This window comes from Crocuta crocuta, unplaced genomic scaffold (assembly GCF_008692635.1).
Source record: "Crocuta crocuta isolate KB4526 unplaced genomic scaffold, BGI_CrCroc_1.0 scaffold330, whole genome shotgun sequence".
Taxonomy (NCBI): Eukaryota; Metazoa; Chordata; class Mammalia; order Carnivora; family Hyaenidae; genus Crocuta; species Crocuta crocuta.
The window spans coordinates 130,813-136,812 of NW_027530521.1; positions in this window are offsets into that span (position 1 = coordinate 130,813).

The window sequence follows — 6,000 nt, forward strand, 5'->3', positions numbered from 1 at the left end:
ACCTTAACTTTCATCCATCCATCCATTTATTTATTCCAAAAACATTTTGAGCACCTACCATGCCCCAACCACAGTTCTCAGCACTAGCCTGAGATCAATTCGCAAAACAATCTGGTGGTTGCTCCAGCAACATCATCTCTCTCCTGCCCAATCATCTCACGACACCTGCTCAATCAACACTGCATCCAGTATTGTATACAAAATCCATTCATTCAATCATATCCTCCAAAGGCTCCTCTTTACCTCTAGGATAAAATCTAAGCATTTTAGTCTCATTACAAGTCCCTGGATCTTATTAACCTATCATGTTATCCATCCTTGTCCACTACCATGTGCTTTATCCATATGAAACTATTCTAAATTCTCTGATCAAGTCATAGTCACTAACACCTCATTGTCATCCACATGCTATTCCTCCAGTCTTTCCTAATCCCACTGGCTTAGTCCCATACATCCTCCAAAAATAGGCTCAGATATTATCTCCACAAGGAAGATGGTCTCTTCCCCCAACCCAGGCTAGACTATCAGGGCTTTCACTGTATTCCTACAGCACCCAGATTGCATCTCTATCCTAGCTCTCTGCACACACTATATTGTATTGGTCTCCCTCCACTACATTGTATTGTATTGTATTCCCACCCTACACTTAGAGTATCTTGAAAGAAGATTCTTTGGGTTTAATATCATTATTGCCAGACCTAGAACAGTTGTCAATGACTATGCGCTGAATGAATAAAAAAAAAAAAAACACCTCAAATAGTATAGGAAACTTACAATACCTGGCTCTAAAGAGATTGATAGCTTCTTATCAGAGTTAATTACATTCTAACATGGTAACTTAATAGAGCCAATAGTATTCTTATAACATGTCATCTGGTCCATCCTTCTGCATCATCTGGTCCTCCTTCCACTGCTTTGAATGATGCATATATTGAATTCCTGGATAAAGTTAAAGAAAGTTCCTGCAGGGGAAAAAAATGTTTAATAATGTCTTCTCTGATTTGGAAACTTCCCCCAATCCTAAGTGACCTGAGTTCAAAAGCCAAATAAGGATTTTATCCATTTATGGACTATAGAGTACTTTTTTTTTTTTTTTTTTGCTAAAAAGCCATTAAGGATTGGGTGTTTTTGTATGATAAACTGGTACAAACATTTTTGGCTTTCAGATGCCAACATTTTGATCTAGAGGTATTAAAGAGCAAACCCAACTCACAGAAGTTAGGTTGTGGGAGACTGAACACAAATCCCATGTCGTCTAACTCCCCAGTCTGTCCCTCTCTCATCGTGTGCTCTTCAGAACCCAGATTACTCACTCATGGAGTGGACAAAAGAAACAGAAGGAAAGACAAAGTTGCTAGCTCCAAATTTTTGTCTAGGCTTGGTATCAGCAGATCATTTTAGGAAAAGGAGGGGAAAGTAATTGCAAACATAACCTATGGTGATGAGACACAGTTTAGAAAATATTTAGAGGAGAAAAAATTACTGAGTACTACCATCCAAAAAGAAAAACTTACCAACTTTCTATTTTTCTTTTATTCTTCCTTCCATCTACAGATTTTGTTCACTTTTCATTGATATCTTTGAAATCACACCATATGTTTAATATATTATCCTGATTGAATAACTTAAATATTTCCCATATCATTATAAAGCACTGTTTTTAATGATTGACTATTATTCTGTTCAAGTAGATGTATCTAATAATAAGTCCATTTTTTTTTTCTAATACCACAGAAAGCTTCATCATGCATTACATCATTTCTAGGCCCCTAGGATAATTTCTCAGATGTACATACTAAACAGAGAGGTATAGATATTATAAAGACTTTGGATATCTCTCACCAAAAAGTCCCCAATTTACATAACTAACACCAAAATGTAGGTTACCACTTTTACCCTAGCCAGTAATGGATATCAGGATTTATTTTTTGCTAAATTTCATCTCACTTTTAAAAATTTATATTAGTTTGACCACTGCTAATGTTGAACAACCTCCTATGTTTTACTACCCAGTATACTTCTCCCTTTCAGAAGTTGTTAAATGGAACTGAGAAGTCACTTATGGATGATCAGTGTTTCTCAATCTCAGTCTCTTAGATGCCAGCTGTTGAGGGTTCTTGTCAAAGAAGTTGTTGGAACTGGTAGAGGAAATTGTATATCCATATAATTGGTCCCTTTGTATATATAACTTCAGTGCTTTACTATGTCCCATGCTGTTTCATCATTACATGAGACAGAAAAATATCTTCTCAGGTGATAAATTAAATATCATTGAATTTTCTTCTACATACTATCCCAGGGCTGTAAGTGGTAGGACAGAATGTCAGAAGATAAAATTAAATATCAATGAATTTTTTTTCTCCTACACACTATCCTAGGGCTGTAGGTGATAGAATAGAAGTTGACCACAGCCACGTCTGACATCAAACTTGCATACTGTCCATTGCACCATTCTATGAATGTTAGTCAAACTGCCTGAGAGTTTCTAGCTTCTTTCTTTCCTAAGTAGCCCAACAAGAGTCAAGAAGTCTGGGTCCTAGTGCCGACTCTTCCATGACGTAACTGAGATTTTGGAAGTTCACATCATCTTCCTGAGCCATAGTCTTCTCCCCTGTCAGATGACGAGAGCTGGAGGTGAGGAACGGTGCTATCAGCTGTAACTGGCTGAGCCTATTAGCAAATGGAACCACCCTAAGTTCCCACAATGGTACCTGCAGTTCCCTCACACCCCACACTGTCAGGCTCACACGGCACAGATAAGCTTAACATTCACCGGGGAACCTTGTCGCCAGCACCTCATAGCCCTGTGCTGGTAGCACTCAGGCCTCCCCACCGTCTGCCCATCCTGCTCCACCACTGATATCCCTCTGCTCCACTACTTTCCCCACCCCAGCCCAGCCCTCCTGACCTTGGATCCCCTGTATTTCAAGTGTGGCAATGCCCTTCAGTATATCTAGGCTCTAGCCCTGATCTCCAAATCGTTGATTAGGGCTTGTAAATTTCAATGCACTGGCCAGTGCTGATGCTTCCAGTCCCCAACCATAACTGTGAGATTTCTAAGCAGAGAAAGTCAAATGAAATCAAAAGAGTTACTTCTGCAGAATGCTGCAGAATCTCAAAAGAAGGTGCCGTGCAACTGCCGGGTAAACCCATTGATCCTCACAGATAAGGGGTGGCTGAAAATATATTTTTTATTGAAAAGGAGCTGAGTCTTTTTAGGAAAGAGCTTGATAATACCCCATGTTATCAGTCTTATAGTCTTATGAAATAAATAGGGTTGGGAAAAGACAGGTGAAGAAATCATATAAAAAATTTATCGGGAAAGGGGAAAATGGGTGATGGACATTGAGGAGGGCACTTGTTGGAATGAGCACTGCAGTTGTGTGTAAGCCAATTTGACAGATTATATTAAAAATTTTCATCACAATTCTAAATGGGTGGGAGACTCACGGCATGAGATTGAGACATTCTAGGTCTGGATCTGATTGCATGTTCTTAACTGCTACTGGATTCTAAGAGTCTGAAACGGCCATCAAACCATGGAGGTCTCAGCTCCTCCATTCAGCCACATTAAGCCACATTGAGCCTCAGCTTCTTCATTTGTAAAATAAAATAGTGATGACAATACTCTATCTGAAGGCTGTTGAGAAGTCAGATAAGAAAGTAAATGAACAGACTGTGGACACTATAAAGCTCTAAAGAAAAAATGTAAGTTGTCTTTATTATTTGCATTTTTTCTCAATTCAGACCCAAATACCTAGAATAAGAGAGGATTTTGGAAGTTTAATCAAAATTCAGAAAAGAGAAAGATGAAATTAGGATCATTACCAAAAATCAAGTGGGTTACTTCATTGTCTTTTTACATAGAAAGCAATAGAAAATTTGAACTTATCAGAAAAGGTATCGACACTGAGAGAAAACTTACTTGTACAGCCAAGTTGAAATACTTGAATAATGTACTATTTATTCTTTTGCTTGGACATTTCCTCTAGAAAAATCAGGAGGATTCAAAATTTCTGAAATGCTAGTTGAAATTTTGGATTCCAGCTATAGGAGCAGATCCCATCATGCCACATTTTGCAACCACCAGAGCACTGAACTCACCTAAAGTTGGTCCTAAGACTCTGCTGGCTCTCTGGGGTCAGAGTGGGCAGGAGGGTGCCAGGAAGAGATGGCTCCTCCATCCCCTAGATGTCACCTAGATGTCAGGTGTCGGATGAAATCACAAACTATATGACCCAACCAGATTGGGAACACATAAATCCTATTCTCCGTCTTGCCCTGAAAACTGGAACAAGTTGAAAGTGACTTGCCTGAGTGTCTGAGCTGGAGAGTCAGCTCCTGAACGAGACCAACTCTTCTCTCCCAGCCAACTGGCAGTAGCTGGCACCGGACCAGGAATTTAAACCCCATCGTCCTGTGAGACCCTGTCTCAGAGGCTACCAAGTCTACTGACGTGGCCCAGAGCCAAGATGTGGAAACACAGAGAAGTGAACAAAGTCTGTCACAAGGGTTGAAAACTATGGCCCCAGATTTTCCAGCCTTCCAAGGATATACTTGATTACCACAGGTAACCGAGGACAAACAGGTTACCACACTATCTTGGGTGCCAGCAGGAAGTCACCCCCCTCAAGGTCTCTGCCTCGGGTTTTTCCCCTTGAGAAAATTACTTACCCTTAAATCTTCTCTACCTCAGTTTTCTCATCTGTAAAATCGAGCTGATAATAGTGTCTAGCTGGATATGCAACGTACAGCATGGTGACTATGATTAACAATACTGTATGATATAAAGTTGTCAAGAGAGTAAGTCTTAAGTGTTATCATCATACACACAAAAAAATGGTAATTATGTGAGGGCATAGAGGTGTTAACTAATCTTACTATGGTAATCACTTCTCGACATATACATATATCAAATCATCACATATTGTACATGGTACACCTAAAACTTACATGTTATATGTCAATAATCTCTTGGTAAAGCTGGAAAAACAGAGTGCCTACATCATAAGGTCACTATGAGGATAAAATGAGATCATTTCTGTAAAATGCTTAGAACAATGCCTGGCACATAGTATGTAAGCATTTCCTGTGTAGGTATTGGCGTCACTGCTACTGTTATTGACACCATCATTATCACCACCAATGTCACTATTCCCTAACCATGTGCTTCTAGCCACCTCATCACCACTTCTGTGCTACTGAAGTGTCACCCTTCCTTCTCTTCTGCATCTGGACACTTGGCTCAATTACAGAACCTGAGGATGTCATAAAGGAAGTACAGTTATAAAGAAAATCCTAAATTTTGGGGCGCACGGGTGGCTTAGTCGGTTAAGCGTCAGACTTTCGCTTAGGTCATGATCTCACAGTTCGTGGGTTCAAGCCCCGCGTCGGGCTCTGTGCTGACTGCCAGCTCAGAGCCTGGAGCCTGTTTCAGAGTCTGTGACTCTCTCTCTCTGACCCTCCCCTGCTCACGCTGTCTCTCTCTCTCCTAGAAATAAAAAAAAAAAAATTTAAAAAATTAAAAAAAAAAAGAAAATCCTAAATTTTAATATCAGGCACCCGTGCTCCCAGTGGCCACTGACTTAAACCACCTGACTCTGGACCATCTTGCCTCCATCTCCTGGGGTCCTGCCTCCACTCAGGTCATCCACTTGCCAGGTTTTCTCTTCCCCTCTACTCAGGGCCCCAGATGTCTGCCCCAAGCCCACCGGAGAGAGCAAAACTCAGTTAGCATCACTACAACTTTTTCACTCATGAGAGTCAAGTTTTTTACTATTTTATATTCATTTATATTACTAAGTAAAACCACTTAGTTCTCTCTATCTAAATCTTCTCCTCTCCAGAATCTCAGAACCTTGCCTTTATAAAAATCAATTAGGAAAATGTTTTTCTTAAGAAGCCTAACATGAATTCTGCCATTGTTCTCAGTTTGTTGAAAGACTCGGGTGTCATTTTTTTAGTGAGATTCCAAAAATCTAAAATATTCCCTTCACGTAC